We start from the raw sequence: 16,989 nt of genomic DNA on the forward strand, positions 1-16,989 counted from the left end.
TCCAGGTTACAATTCTTTTACCATGTCATGGTACAGTTGATTAGAGCACATCTGGGAACACTGCGCATAGGTTCAAACCCTCATCAAGGCTCATCAACATCAAGGAACCCTCATCAACCCATCACAATGGTTGTATTATTCAAATCACTTGTGTTGTCCCATCTTGAGTACTACTCAATACTCACTTTCCCCTTCAGAGCAGGATAAATTGCTGAAATAGAGGGAGTACAGAGAACATATACGGCATACATAGACGTGATAAAGTACCTAAATTATTGGGATCATCTCAAAGCTCTCCAAATATACTCATCAGAAAGGAGATGAGAGATCAAACAATATACACGTGGAAAATACTGGAGGGCCAGATCAAAAAGATTATTGATATGTATAAGTTTATTTTGTAAAGGTACATGACTAGTCATTTCAAGATTCTTAGATGCCCAAACAATGGCAGTGTGCTGTAGCTAGCGCTGTGAACATCTTTAACAGCAATGTGTTCACTATTATCTGAACATTGTACACAGTCAGACTCGTCTGTAGTACTATCATCACTAAATAAATGAGCTAACAGCAGTACTGTTAGCTCATGCTGCGGTGCCAGCCTTGGTTGTTCACTCAGTACAGAGGCTTTCACACCCGGGAATGTTGCCTATGATTTTTTTTTTTAAATGGTGTCTGTTTGCTGGAGCAAACATATCATACATAAAGAAGCTGTCCAGATGAGGATACTACCTGAATATTGTTCTGAAGGTGCGGGAAGAACAATTACCTTTCCATTGGATTTTGAGCGAGTGCTGGATAATAAGAATACTCGCAAGTCGCTTTTAATTCTAAATTTAATAGATCATGTCCCTATCTAGTGTTGCACTTTATAGCCCAAGGCATTCATTGCATCTGGGAGCACTAGCCCTAATTGTTACATTCACAGACCCCCATTTGTTACACTATTTACCTTGATGGATCTGAACTAGACACAGTAGCTGAGCAAAACTTCTGGTGTGGCCACCTACTGACCACCGAGTTTAATGCCACATTTTTGGAGTGACTGTTCCACTTGTAAAGACTCGCTATACCTTATGAAGCCATTGTTTATGTGAACTGCTCACATCATAGAAGCCGACGCCACCCACAAACACCTGTAAGGTAATGAATACTTTTTTACTCCTCGACATCTACACGAATGCAACAATTATTACAAAAAATCAATAAATTATATACATCATTCAAGACATATGATCAGTTGGTTTCAGTCCCACATGAGAGATATAAAGAGGATGTCTTTTCATAATTTGTATATATGACTCAGGTTAACTAGTTCAATACCTGTATACATTGTTAATATTATCATTCATTACTATCTTTGCTTCTTTTTCTGAAGTTGTCCCTTTGTTAAGTACACAAACACTATTTTAGGTTACATGTTCAGCTTATATTAAATAATACAAATAGAATATATAATGGATCTTTCCTAATTTCTAATGCAACATATACAAAATTGTCAATGTTTAAAAATAAAACTAACAAATGGCTACAATCCTAATAATGAAAATAAATACAAGAATATTTTATGTTAGGCACATAATGCCAACTAGTACAGCATCCTATGCTAACTATCTTGCCTGCATGGTATGTTAAGTAAATTAGTACAGAATCCCATGCTGACTAATGTGGTGCCTGTGTGGGATGTAATGTCAGCTAGTACAGTATCCCACACTAACTTGCCTGTGTGGAATGTTCTGACCGTTGTTTTCATATAGGAAGCTGGTATCAAGGCAGACCTTGTCTTTTGAGTCGACCTTTTCTTTGACTTCCATGAATTCTAATTGCTAACCATACACAAGCCAAGTCTTTCTTCATTGCATATAGTAATTATGCACTAAAGAATATATGATACAAAAAAATTATGTTAAGTAAAAGTATGTTATGAAGGAACCAAAAATAAATATTTACCTCAAACTATTCTGTTATATGCAGGAACTACCTTCCAAGATGTTCAGTTTAACACACTGCCTTATCTTCTGTAGTATCATTGTCAATTACAGTACTGTATTCCATTCTCCACTAGCTTCCCCACCATGGTGATCCTGTGGTCCTGGGTTCGATCCCAGGGGCCGGCATGAAACATTGGGCAGAGTTTCTTTCACCCTATGCCCCTGTTACCTAGCAGTAAAATAGGTACCTGGATGTTAGTCAGCTATCACGGGCTGCTTCCTGGGGGTGGAGGCCTGGTCGAGGACCGGGCCACGGGGACACTAAAAAGCCCCGAAATCATCTCAAGATAAGGTAAAAGTCATGGTAAGCATGTGAACAATGAATAACTAGTCAAAATGGACAGATTGGAGAGGACAATTTGGAGAGAAAAATTTTTAGTTTTAAAAATTTAAACACATTGTTGGTGATAAGCATTTGAAGATTTTGCTTATGTTATCTTGAGATGATTTCGGGGCTTTTTAGTGTCCCCGCGGCCCGGTCCTCGACCAGGCCTCCACCCCCAGGAAGCAGCCCGTGACAGCTGACTAACATCCAGGTACCTATTTTACTGCTAGGTAACAGGGGCATAGGGTGAAAGAAACTGCCCATTGTTTCTTGCTGGCGCCCGGGATCGAACCCCGGACCACAAGTCCAGTGTGCTGTCCGCTCGGCTGACTGGCTCCCTATGGAATTTGAGATTTTATGGAAAATGGAGTGCCAGTGAATAGCTTTGCCATTTTTTTCAACAACTTTCTACATTTGTTGGCTAGGTGCTTCCCCCAACCCATGGAAAGAAATGAAATAATAGTGTCAATAATACTTTTAATGATCTTTCACACATATACCTAACCCTTGCATTCTATTCTAAACAAGACACAATACAATGTTCTTCTATATTCGATTTAGATTCACTAGATTAGATTCATCTACATTTAACTTCTATTGTAACTTCTATTGCTCATTATTTACCTGGATAGTTGTGAACCAGACACAGAAGCAGAGCAAAACTTGTGGTGTGGCTAGCTATTGACCCCTGAGATTAATGCCAAGTTTTTGGAGTCACTGTTCCACTTCTAGTTTTGCTCTACGTCATGAAGCCATTGTCTATCACCTAGTCCTCCAGCAGAGCATTGTGTAGCTGAACACATCGCAGGGGCAGGCTCCATCCATCAACATCTGCAAGGTAATGGGTAATGAATACTATTTCACTCCTCAACATCTACAAAGTTATAATAATGTAACAAAAACAAAATCAATTAAATATATATAGACCATCTAAGACCAGTTGATTTCAGTCCTACATGCAAGATATAAAAAAAGGATGTCCTTTCATAATTGGTATGGCTGACCGAGGTCAACTAGTACAATACTGTACAGTACCTGTATACATTACTAATATTATCATCAATTACTATCTTCGCTTTCTTTCCTAATGTTGTATTTTTGTTAAGTACACAAATACTTATGTGTTACAAACACCCTTAAATAATGAAAATACAATATAATAGATATTTCCTAATTCCTAATGCAACATAAATAAAATTTGTAATGTTTAAAAATAAAACTAATGAATTGCTAAAATCTTAATACTGTAATGAAAATAAATAGGACACTTTATGTAAGGTACATAATGTCAACTAGTACAGTATCCCACATTGACTAACTTGCCTGTGTGGGATGTTCTGAACATTATTTTGATATAGGAAGCTGGTATCAAGGCAGACCTTGTCTTTTGAGCCAACCTTTTCTTTGACTTCCATAAACTCTAATAAATGACCAAATAGACAAGCCAACAGTTTTTAAATGGTATTGTACTGATATATTAAAATGTATTATTCCAAAATGAGGATATTACATGGAATAACAGCATTTAAGTGCTAATATCTTATCAAGGAACCATATATAACATACAGTACTTAGAACTACAGTATTGTTACATGCAGGAACTACCTTCCAAGTAAGCAAGTAATTATGAAAAGAAGGCACCAAGCTGGGGAGGCTATGTAGCACCATAGGTGCTATATAGCACAAAAGTGTTGGATATTCATGGGAAAAGTGCGAGATATTCAAAAGGCGCTAAATATCACTAAAGACGCCAATACGAGAATAAAAGTGCATAAGGAGAACAACATCAAAGTTATCTGATTCACCAAGGATACTATCAAAGGACAGGTGACCATGAGGGACAGTTGGGAAACAAGATGCACACACATCCTGGGAGTCAGGACATTCTCAAGGATACGTATGCATGGCCTTAAGAGGGACAATGCAATTCGGACAATAAGGAGCAGGGCGGTGCTCCATTAAGTGCCTGCGAGTTAAGAGGGTATTATCAATTCGCAACCTCGCCAGAGTCGTTTCCTAGGAACAAGTCCATGGGGACACACTACTCTTAAGAACACGCAGTTTGTTACCAATAACAGAAGACCAGCAACCTTGCCAATAGGCAAGGATGGAGGAATGAATAACTGGGTAAAAGTCGAAATAAGGAATACCTTTACCGGAGATGGGACAAGTGCCGATAGCTTCCTTAGCGGCAGCATCCGCATGCTCATTTAACACTCTCACCGGGCGAGGGAGTGCCAGGCATTCCATAGGAGTGCGCGGTTTTTGAATGTTGGTTTTCACTTTTCAATTCTGTCACGTCAATTCTCATCCTAGGTCTTTCATTTTGGTATCAATGTGTTCGCAATTAAATTTCCTACAGGAGTATATGCATATAATGTCCAAAACCGCATCACGCCCCTCCCGCAGCCAAGCCGAAAGCAGGACAATTTTTAAATTTGAAGGAAATTTAAATTTCAAGGCAAGAAATCATGTGATTTCTTGCCTTGAACCTTACCACTGGCTTTCTTGAGACCCATGGCGAGATATATAATAACTTTTATGCTTAAATGGCCAAAAATCCGACAAAATACTGTAAATCCTTGTGAAGAATTCAGGCGGGATAGTCACTGGGGCGCGAGGCATTGGTAAACTGAGGCACGATCGACGTGCCACCACGCGCTAGGTTGGCCCATACGCATATCAACAAACTCGTAACCCGATGCAATGCTCGTATCCCGATGCAAATTTTCCAAACAAATCGGGCTCGTAACTCAAAAAACTCGTAAACAGGGACGCTCGTAACCCGAGGTTCCACTGTACTTTAGTACTAAAGATTTGGGTGAATTAGGTATAAAATTTACATTGAAGTTAATTTTTTGGGGAGTGTGGAACTGATTAATTCAATTACCATTATTTCTTATGAGAAAATTTGTTTCAACTTACGATATTTTGATTTACTATACTTCTCTGGGAACGGATTACCATCGTAAGTGGGGGCCCCACTGTACAACAAAGGAAGAATTACGGCAAGAAAGCAGATGACGAAGAGCAAACAAAATTGCATAAAGTTTAAACGTGAAGACGCTAGTCTCTGGAGGTAGGCGACACACATAGGTGAAGTCAGGAAAAGCCAACTGTGTAGATGGAGATGGAGCGGAAGTATGAAGAAAAGTGAGCAAGGAAAAGGTGTTTCAGAACTGTGGGAGGGGGAAAAGCCTTAAGTCATGCAGGCCAAGGTTCTACAAAAACTTAGGAAGAGGGATCCTCCACGGGGGCAAAGACGGAATGACACAAGAAGAAACATTGGCAATACGAACCAAAAGAGAACCTTGCAAGAGAGACAACCATACAGAAAGGGGAAAGCAATGAAAGGCCCACACGAGGGATAACAGTCAAAGTATGACACAAGCAAGAGTGAGGGTATTGTAAGGACAGTACAAAGTAGAGAAGACAGTAGCGATCCTGGCGATCACGTAGAGACAGGACGCCAGTCTCAACGTACAAGCCCTGGATAGGGGTCGAACGAAAGGCACCAGAGCTAAGTCCGAGCCCAGTTAAAGCCGAGAACTTAAAGCTATGATTGGTGGCCCAGAACGACACGGCATCAATCACAGGTTGAAGCTGCCGTTGGAGGCAAGGCGAGTCATCACCGTGATTGCAGAGGGAAAGATCGTCAACATAAAGAGCGAGGAAAATGTCAGAAGGAAGGGAGGAAAGAAGACCACTGAGGGCAATCAGGAAAAGAGTAGTGCTTAGAACCTTGGGGTACCTTGGGGTACATCTTCGTATTGCTGAAAAGAGGCAGAGAGTGGTACCAGGCCTCACTCGAAAGCAACAACAAGAGAGGAAGCATTGGAGTAAGAAAGAAAGATTACCACGAACTCCAAAAGATTCTGTGCCAATTCCAAAAGAATAGAGTTGGGACAGAATATAGTATCTTCAGGTGATGTCATACGCCTTTTCCAGGTCAAACAGGAAAGCAACAACGGAGGTCTTCGCAGCAAAGGCAGTACGAATATTGACCTCTACGTTCACAAGGACATCAGTCGTGCCGTGACACTTGCGAAAGCCAAATTGAGAAGAGAGGTGGTGATAGCGTTCCAAGAACCACATCAGACTGACATTGACCATACGCTCATAGAGTTTGCAGCCGCAACTCATTAGAGCAATGGGATGGAAGTCTTTAGGTTATGACCCTAGAGAACCAGGTTTCTGAATAGGATGAACAATCACCTCAAGTCAGTCCTCAGGGTCTGACGACGACTCCCAGACATGGTTATAAACACTCAGTAAAAACTGAAACGTGCATGGAGATGGCGAAGCATTTCATAATGAATATCATCAGAGCCCGCCACCGTAGAACCGCAGAGGGCCAGGGCAGACTTGAGTTCTGAGAGAGAAAGGATTGTTACTGGGAAGCTGAAGAGAAGTGCAAAAAATCTAAGAGAGAAGATTCTCAAGAAGAGACTTACAAGTAAGGAAAGGACGAGGAAGACGAGAGCCGGAGCTAACAGTTGAAAAGTGAGAACCCAGTTCAGTCACGACCGACACCGCATCCGCCACAATAGAACCATGGATATGAAGGACTGGTGAGACATCTGGAACTGACTTACCTGCTATCTTGTGAATTTTTTTCCAGATCAGGGGCAGAGGAGCGTCAGACGTAATGATGGAAACGAAAGATCTCTAACCCCTCACGTTTAGCTGTACGGATGGCCCTACAGGACACTGTACTTGCCCTCCGAAACAAAACAAAAGAAACGGGTCCTATAGCGACAGTGTTTCTTCCAGGCTGCATGCTTACAGTGGACAGCCTGAGCACAGTCTGAGTTTCACCAGAGAACACACTTCTATGTGTCCCTGGAGGTAGAGCGAGGAACAGAGCAGAAGGCAGCATAAAAAACAGTCTCATGAAAGAGGAAGGCTCAGGGAAGAGGCAGATCAAAGAGGTCGGAAAGAATAGCACGCAAAGTGAAGAGGACCCAGTCAGCCCTGTCAAACTGCCACCTAGGGAAGGAGTGGGAGGGCAAAAAGAGAAGAAGGTAACAAGGATGGGGAAATGGTCACTGTTATGTAGGTCATCAAGAACCTGCCAAGTGAAGTCCAAATAAAGAGAAGATGAGCAGAGAGAAAGTTCATGACAGGAAAGGGTGCGAGTGTGGAAGTCAACATAAGTTGGCTCACCAGAATTCAGAAGAGACAGAAGAAGAAGAGAGGACAAGAGGTTCAAGAGGGCAGCCCCGGGTGTTTGTCACAACATCACCCCCAGAGGGTATGCCGACAGTTAATTAAAATCACCCAAAAGGAGCACAGGCTCTGATAAGCAGTCCAACAGGTGTTTAACACTTTCGCGCTCTCGGCGCTCAAAAAAAAAACAATACCCCAGATGCTTTCGGCACTTCGCGCGCCTACGCGGTAAGACCGAAAAAGTGTACACTCTTTTGACTGTCCTGACAATAATTGAAGGCGCACGTATTTAAATTTGGTATCACTGTGTTCGCAATGAAATTGTCTATAAGAGCATACCTATAAAATGCCGCCCAAACATAAGGAGTATCAACACCAAATAAAAAACTATGCAGATCACTCGCCGAGAGCGCCAAACAGCAACAAAATGTTTCCACTCTCTTAATGGTTGCGAAGCCTACAGTTGTCCTACATCGCTAATTTTGGTATCATTGGAATCGCAATAAAATTCTCTACACGGACATATGCATATGAATGTTTAATACTGTATAGGTAATTGCCCACCCGCAAGAGTGTGTGAAGTGGAGAGTAGTTAGCCACGAGCGCACTGGCGAAAACACAGGGGGGAAATCATGCTTGGAAAGTTTATACATTTATACGTTTCCTGACCCTACTTTTCTATGTACGTATTTCTTTTTTATACCAATGTGTTCGCAAGAAAATTTTCTATAAGATGAAATGTATAACAATTGTACATAGCATGTGTAAGAGAAGCGCCAAATATAGAACCACGTCGCTCAGTATGCGTTCGCGGCAGAAACGAACGCATTGTTTTCGTTCGTTTGATGTTTGTCATGTTTATACTTGTTGAAACATTTTATAATTTGTATGACAGTGATCGCAGTAAAATTCCCTACACAGACATATACATAACACATACAAATATTTCCCACGTGTTGGATATATCAACGGCTAAAGGGAACCCACTGCCACACGCCCGCCACACCCAGAGCCACACCCGCCACACCCCCAAACATACTTTGTGGGTTTTTTTTTTAATCATAGAAGTTTATGTGATATAATATTCATTCTGGTACCAAAAAATTCGCAAATAAATTCTCTACAAAACGTATATAATATAACTTCTTATAGATGATAAAAAATTCCAAATAGGTGTACTTACCCTGTCTATGTTGATTGAAGATCAACAGTTGAGCATTTTTTCTTCACTCCACCATCTTCAGGCTTCTGATCCTGAAGTTGCTCATCTGATGTTTCTTAGGTGGAGTGAAGCTGTTGCCGGTGGTTATTTTTTCTCCACCCAAAATATCTTTCTTCGGTGGTACCTTGTGTAGCAAGGCGCAGCGCACAGTGCCACATCACAAGTTTTACATCCATATATCACGTCCCTCCTTTTGCCAGACTTGAAACAAACACGGCATCTTCTTTTTTTAGCCAAGTGCACGAGTTCATGCGTCAACTTGTAGTTGAGACGTTGTTCTGAATCTATAATTCTTCTATTTCTTGGATGCACTGGAGGAATATTATATTGTCTTCTACAGGAACCACCAAACTTGTAGTAGAATCTTCTATGAAATCAGAAACATCAAGTGGTTCTATGTCCTCAATGTCCATTTCAGAATTTGTGGTTGATGAGTGGGCTTGAGGTGTTGAGGTGAACAGAGGACGCCTCGCACCAGATGTGCCGGGTGTTGAAACTGCCGCGTCAGCAGGAGGAGCTGCGCTGGCATCTATGTCAGGAACATGTGGTATACTTGTTGTTGTTGGCCATTCCTCGCTGTTCCACGCCAATAAGGCTTTTATTCCTACTGCGTGAAACTCTAATAGTGTTAGTTTTTTTGTATCTGTTGAGTAGTGGTTATACAATGCGTATGCATTGTGCATGGCCATTTGCAGAAAATAGAAAGTGATCTTCTTGGTCCATTTGTGGGTTTTTCTTGCAAACTCATAATATTTGACTATTTGATCAAAATGATCAACACCTTTCATGAACTTATTGTAATCCACTATGGCCTTTGGTTTGTTCATTTTCACAATTTCTACTCCAGTTCTCCTGTCACGTTTACGAACGTGTTTCCTGCGCTGTGCTTGAGTAGTGTCGGCATTGTGGATATTGGTGATGACAGAGACGGGGCGCTTGTCCTTCCAAACTATAACATGATTTCTATTTCCATGAAAACTCCATGAATGAAACTCCATGAAAACTATTTCATGGAGAAAAATCTGAGAGTATCCCCATACATTTCGGTTAGAAAATGGAATTTATAGAAATATTTTTTCGATGGACTACAAAAGTAGGCTGTTATGCGGAATCGTAAGAAAAAACGGCGACGAGTTATCTCTAATCTAAAGCGCGAAAGTGTTAAGATCAGGAAGAGAAAGTGGGACATTCGGGGGAGAATAAATGGAACAGACAGTATACCATTTACTCACAAAGATACGGGCCGCAGAACACTGAATGGGCGACAGAAAAAGTAGGGGGACGAATGGAATATTATGATGAATAAAGAGAGCTGTAGTCACATGGGCTCCAACAAGAGCTCGAGAAGGAGAGAGAAAGGAATAGCCACGGAAATGACCAGAAAGAGCGCCAATCATCGGCTCCTGGAGACAAACACAAAGCAGAGAAAACTGTGTGATCAGAAGTTAAAGTTCATGGAAGTTGGCATAAAAACCACAAATATTCCACTGAAGAACATAAAAAAAAAGCAAAAACAAATAATAAACAGAGACAGGCATACCATCAGCAATATACTGGGTGACCGCCTCGACAGTTTCAACAGGAGAAGGAGAACTGGCAACATGACGAACACCGGGAGGAGGATGGACAACGGCCTGAACAGACAGGCAGCGAGGAGGGTCAAGAGACAGAGGGGAGGGCTCAGAAGGAGAGGGGCAAGAAGGGAGGGAGGGCTCGGGAGACAAGGAAGACTGGGAAGGAAGTAAGGAAACACCAGACAGAGAACCAGGAGGAGGACCCTCTGACCCAGAATGCAAAGAAGCAGACAGAACAGACGAGGTGGTGGTGGTGTCAGGGTCCAAGGCCCCGAAACAGTTGTGAAACTGAGAAAGTGGACGAGGACGAGAAGGGGCATGCAACACACGAGTATAAGACATGCCAGAGAAAGAGGGAAGATGGCGAACCTGGCGCCTAGACTCAGGAAAAGACAAATGATCACAATGCTTCAAATTGAGGATGGCTTCCTCAAATTTGTAATACACACATGAGTGGGAGAAGGCAGAGTGCGGGGCACCGTAATTGATGCAGAGAGTCTGGGAAGAAGAGCACTCCGTATTGGAATGACCAGAGGTTCCACACAAGGGGCAGAGAGAAACCTCACTTGTGTACCTGGAGGGACCATGCCCAAATATCCAGCACCTGCTGCAGAGGCAAGGAGAGGGAATGTACCCCTGAATGGAGCATCCGGCACCAGCAAGAATGACTGAAAAGGGAAGGGACCTACCATCAAACGTGACCTTCACAAAGCGAAGAGGCTGATAGCAACTACCACGAGGGGGTCAAGTGAAGGTATCCACCTGGAGGATAGAATAGCCTTGGGAATCAAGGATATAATTAATATCCTCATAGCAGTCTAAGTTTCCTGTCACCAGTCACAACATGGTGCAGAAGAATTATGCCTATGCTGGCATTCAACCGGGCATTTTTGGAGATCCGAACAGGAGTCTCCCCAATGCAGGACAATGAAGCCAAGCGGGCAGCCACTTCTTGAGAAGGGGCTGCAACATGGGTATCAGTACGGGTGTGGTTAAAAGTGACCAACATATCCACCAAATTCATATGCACAAGGTGCATATGGAAAAATAAAATCATCAGGACGAGTAGGGTCAACTTGAATAAGATCAAAATCCATATTCCATGTAGCCGGACCAAACAAAGCTTGGAAAGGAGATTGTGAAGGAATCAAGCACGAGCGAGTGCGGAAGTGATGATGCTGAGCACTCCCGGTTAACCGTCAACAGTCGTTGACGGTTGACGCCGTCAACTCCCCCAATGCCGAGCCTTTTACCCCAAGAAGGGGTAAAAGGAGCAGTTGTGACAACTAGAGACGGAGCCACGTCAGGTGATGAGGTCGTCACCACTGGGGGCTTGGGGCTCAACCCCACCACAGAGGTGGAGGGGGGAGAGCAGAGAGAGGCAGTCGGGAGAGTCCGAGAAGGAACATTATCAGGGGGGACAATGTAGTGGGGGCTACAGAGCCCGGTCTTCCAACATAGTTTAACTCGGGTGCTTGGTAGTCCACCCCACGAGTCTGGGAAGTGAAAAAGAGGGACAATAATTGGCATAATAACGAGCATGTAAGAAATTCATTCACGAATAAGCCCCCATACCCACAATGGAGCCACAACTAGAGGATAGGACACCCAACAAGATGGGCTGCTCCCCCCAGGGCTGCATCATGAGTATACACCCCGCAATCGCCACATTATCACTTTCGCGCTAACCGGACTCACCGAGGAGTCCTGTTTCGCCTAACGCTACCGCATAGTGGACATAAAGTTATGTCCTCTTTTAAAATATTTGTATAAAATTCAATTTTTATCCGATTTACTTTGGGTTTGTTTCAAACTGCGCGCCATGAGGCTCTCTTTCTCACCACTAGGCTGCATGGTACAATAAGTTCATGAAAGGTGTGGACCACTTCAATCAAATGGTATTATGTCCCAAACGGGTTGCAGGTGGGTGACTTTAGCCGTTTATACTGGTAATGCTTCCCCCATATCATGTATTATATGCATATGTCTGTTTAGGGAATTTTATTCCGATCAATGTACAACCAAAAATAACTGTGTGCAACAAGTATAAACTTGACAAACATAACAAAAGTAAAAACATTTCGTGTGTGTTTGACGCTCACTGATATGTTCCAGCGTTGTTTTATATTTGGCGCTATTCTATCTTACGCTTTGTTGATCTTTTTTACCTACGGGCTCATAGAACATTCTATTGCGAACACATTGACACAAAAATGAATGACGTACATAGAAAATTAATGTCATGAGAGTGAAATAAGTATAAACTTTCAAACTGCCGTGCGTCGTCCCGTCACCGATACCGGGTAACAATTTCACCACTTCCCACACTCTTGCGGGCGGGCCGCATTCATTATTCTACGCTTATATTCATATCACCGTGTTGGGAATTTCATTGCGAGTCCATTGATACCAAAATTAACGCTGTAGGACAAGTGTGGAGGTGATAACAATCCCAAGAGTAAAAACATTTTGTTGCTGTTGGGCGCTCACGGCGAGTCATCTTCGTAGTTATTTATTTGGTGCTGGTATCCCAATACGTTTCGTGACTTTTTTTACTGATGTTCTTCTAGAGAATTTTATTGCGAACACGTTGGTACCAAAATGAAATACGTAGCTCAAGAACTAAGGTAAGGAGAGTAAAAAGAGAATACACATTTTTGTTTTTACGCTTACTCAGCAAAAACGCTCCGCGCACATACCCCTTTTTTTTTTACCATCGAAGGGGGCGCGAAAGTGTAGAGAGCCGTCAGTCCGTCAAGATTGGGTTCAGCAACGAAGGCGAGGATTGACAATAAAAGCGTCCCCTCGCTCAACTTCGCATACCACAGTTCTACAGGTGAGAGAGTGTGCCTCCCTCAAACACTGGGGGATCAAAACAGAAGAAGTCCAAAAGAATAATCAAGAATGGCAAAACGTTGGTGGGAAAAGACAATCGGAAAGGAGAACAGAGTGGAGGAAAATGAAAAAGAAGGAAGAGAAAATAGCTTCTAGCAAAATTAGTGAGGACAGCAGCAGGAGCATAAGGCTTCAAAAGGACAGAGGACTGTCTCATGGAGCATCACACCCCCAGCAGGCGCCCACCAAACCCAGTCACGACGACAACGGGCTGGACAGCGAGGGCCAACTACCTTCCAAGATGTTCAGTTTAACACACTGCTTTGACAGTGATGTTACAGCACACAACCTCACCATCCGCATCAGATGCCATCCCATACATTGTTCTCATGCTTACCAAGTCTAAATGTATAGATTTAGAGGACAATTTAGGGAAGAAAAATTATAGTATTTAAATTTAAACAGCTAGGATTTTGCCGTGATGCTACTACGTGTATATTTTGTGGTGACACACAATTTAGGACATTATAATAAAAGTTGCAAACCACTGAACATTCTACCCCTTTTTCTTCAATAACTTACCACTGTTGCAGATGAGGAGTCACAATAACGTGGCTGAAATATGTTGACTAAACCACACGCTAGAAAGTGAAGGGATGACGTTTCACTCAGTCCTGGACCATTCTCAAGTTGATTATGCATTCTCAAGTCGACGACGTTCGTCCCTTCACTTCTAGTGTGTGGTTTGGTCAACACTTACCACTGTTGTTGCATAAGTGAACAACACTGTTCTAGATAGACCCCAACCAAGCAAAAACAAGAAATTAAATATTGGTAACTCTGACACTACCAATAATAATTCTGATGATACTTCACATTCATGCCTAAGCCTTACATTCCATTCTAAGCAAAACACTTTCACCCCCTTCCTCTGTGTTAAAATTGAATCACTAAATTAGATTTATCTACAATTATTTCCCCTCAGTCACTATTTACCTGGATGGCTCTGAACCAGACACAGCAGCAGAGCAAAACTTGCCATTGGGGTCAGTCGCTACTGACCCATGAATTTACAGCATCACTGTTCCACTTGAAACTTGCTCTTTCTCATGAAGCCACGAGGTAGAGCATGTCTGTCACCTGGTCCTCTGAGCGCTCATTGTGTAGGAGAGCTGCACACATTGTAGGGGCCGGCTCCACCCACAAATATCTGCAAGGTTATAGGTAATTAATACTATTTTACTCCTCAACATCTACATGAATGTAACAATTATTAAAAAAAAAACAGCATTGAATGTAATGAAACGCCATTTACTGGGTGAGTCCTGGAGGCTCCCCGGAGCTTTCCCAGGCTGATATGCCAATGTCAGACTTTGGCATCACTCATGTGTATGGAGTTCTTAGGCCTACTGGGGACCACGGCCAGAACTGGGCCCCCTCAGAGGCATGGGAAGCAATAGCCTATAGAAACCCCCATGTAGTTGGAAGCATTCTATGTCTGCCATCGACCGGATCAGACACCCAGAAAGGTAAGCGCCTCAAAACAAACCCCTATTCTGGTTAAAATTGCTACTAAAAGCTGAACTAGTGGATAGAACTCCCCAACAGAAAACAAGCACACTAGTGTAACGTCACACGTCGCTGTGCCGCTGTCTGCGCAGCTCCCCCTCCCCTGGAGGGGGAAGGGAGAGCCCCAGACCCTTCATGCCGGCTACCCACACCTCAAAAGGGCCACCACTTACGGGCTATTCATGCCCGTGCCACCTCTTGGATGGCTTAATCTTTATCAATCAATCAATCTCCTCTTCACAATCGACTTGAGAATGGTCCAGGACGGACCGAAACGTCGTCGTCCCTTCAACTTCTAGTGTGTGGTCTGGTCAACCCACACCTCAGTTCTGAGGCTGGATATCAAAAAACACGAAAAAAATGCCGACCAGAGGGAGGGAGGGATGCTGGGGCGCCTCCGAGACTCACCCAGGAAATGGCGTTTCATTACATTCAACGCTGGTTTTCTGGGGGGAGCCCCGTCGGCTCCCCGGAGCTAACTACCCACAGACAGAAAAAAAGAGGAACTTTCCCGGGAGGCGGTCGTCGCTCACTCCTCAACTCGAAGTCGAGACAACTGGCTGCAACCGTCGACCCAAAGCAACACAGGCCCGATGGGGCCCAGGGACATCCACGAGGTAATGAGCAGCCAGGAGCCTGTTCGACCGCCAAAAACCCCGCGCCCGAATGGCAGACCAAGGCATATTTCCAAAGACGGCAGCAAGAGCCGCGAACTTACGGACGTCATGGGAAGGTGGATAGACCGCAGGCTGGCTAGATTTGATAACCCTGTGGACAACCTGGGAGACCTGAACCCGGGAACAGAGAAGAAGGTAAACCGGATCAACCCAAAGCGCGGAGGTGAAACAGAGCAAGAGACAGCTTGCGAAATGGCGCAGACATAACATTGATACCGAAGGCAAGCTGAAGCGGCTCCACCAGCGCCGCACGATACGAGTTGACAGTGTTAGGCATAAGAGTCCTGAAACAACCAAGAGAGAAAGGACAAGACCACCCGAACAGACAACGAACTAACATGACGAAGATGCAAAAAGACACAGAAGGACCGCCAGGAAACTTCATACTGCTGCCGAGAAGAAGCCCTCAGGTGGGACACTAACAAGGAGGCCACATGATCACCATAGAGATGATGATAGACTCGAGTCAAAAAACCATACGCGAAGACTCGAGGAGAAGAACGAACAAGCCACGTGACGAACAATCCACTCCAAGAAGACCTGACAGAGCGCAGGGAAAGAAACTTGCCCTGCCAGCCCCGACCTTCCCAAAGGGGGGGGGGGGGGGGCACCCAACGCCACTGCAGGCCAACAGACACGACCCGAAACGCCCACGAATCGTGGGACCAGGCGTGGGCGAACAGAGCTAGCCTCCCCCCATCGCCCCGTCAATAGGGCAAACCGCGAAAGGGCCAGCGCCCCTTACGAGACCCAGAACCCCGCACAGAGCGAACACCACGCCGACCAGACAAGGGCGGGTCCCAAGCAGGAGCCGAACCCGAACCTGACATCAGTGGCCTACCACGACGAGAGGAACCCCAAGCCCTGGCACGACCCTTCCAGAAGAACCCACCCCAGGACCCCGGAAAACCAACAAGTCCGACATCGGACGACAAGCTGACGACGCAGCCTGGATAAACTGCGCCACGGCCGATTCCTCAAACAGAAGAGGACAAAAATGCGACGACAGCCTAAGAGCCAGAGCCCAAGCAGATTCCACGGAGGAACCCAGCACCGCCTGCCGACATGCGAGACGGGAAACATAAAACAGGGAAACCGCATCCCGCAAAATCGGCGTGAAAAGCTTCAACAAGGCAGCCGACGAACGCACTGCCGAGGACAAGGCGCCAGACCCCGGGACGGACCCAACCATCCTCATATCCTCCACGAGCTAATCCGAGGACAGCTCCATGAGGGAAAAGAACCGCAAGGCCGAAGCCAAAAGGCCCCGGGCGCCCAAGTCCTTTGCCACGAGCGCTGCCGAAAGGGTGGGAACCTGCACATGGAGTTGAACAACGCCCACATCGCGGGGAAGGGCAGGGGCAAACAAGCACTCGTTCAGGTACTCAAGATTGCCCCCCAGGAAAACCTGAAGCACCGTGGAAGCTTCCCGCCACTCCAGCGTACAGGAACGACAGAAGGAATGCCAGGAACCCAGAACAAACAAGGGGCAGTCCGCTAGCCAGGAAGACTCCAGAACCTCGTAACAGAGCCAGAAAGGGAACGAAGTCCCAAACCTGAACCCGGACGGATCCATTTCCGAGGTATAATCCGGGTCATGCAGGAGGTACGCTGCAAGGGCCGCCCG

General features: G+C 44.5%; 1 long non-coding RNA gene across 2 annotated transcripts in view; it reads right to left on the minus strand.

Moving 5' to 3' along the window:
• Positions 1-375: 375 nt before the first annotated feature.
• The window catches only part of LOC123758024 (uncharacterized), a 32,500-nt gene continuing 15,886 nt past the window's right edge, over positions 376-16,989 (minus strand). Inside the window, exons 4-6 of one of the 2 annotated variants that reach the window (XR_006772843.2) lie at positions 14,113-14,326; positions 2,941-3,147; positions 376-1,136 (exon numbers count right to left, since the gene is read on the minus strand). This is a non-coding gene — a long non-coding RNA (uncharacterized lncRNA). Of the gene's footprint in view, positions 1,137-2,544; positions 2,655-2,940; positions 3,148-14,112; positions 14,327-16,989 lie in introns of those variants that run through there. The other variant, XR_006772844.2, reaches the window with a different exon arrangement.

Source organism: Procambarus clarkii, chromosome 40 (genome assembly GCF_040958095.1).
Source record: "Procambarus clarkii isolate CNS0578487 chromosome 40, FALCON_Pclarkii_2.0, whole genome shotgun sequence".
Taxonomy (NCBI): domain Eukaryota; kingdom Metazoa; phylum Arthropoda; class Malacostraca; order Decapoda; family Cambaridae; genus Procambarus; species Procambarus clarkii.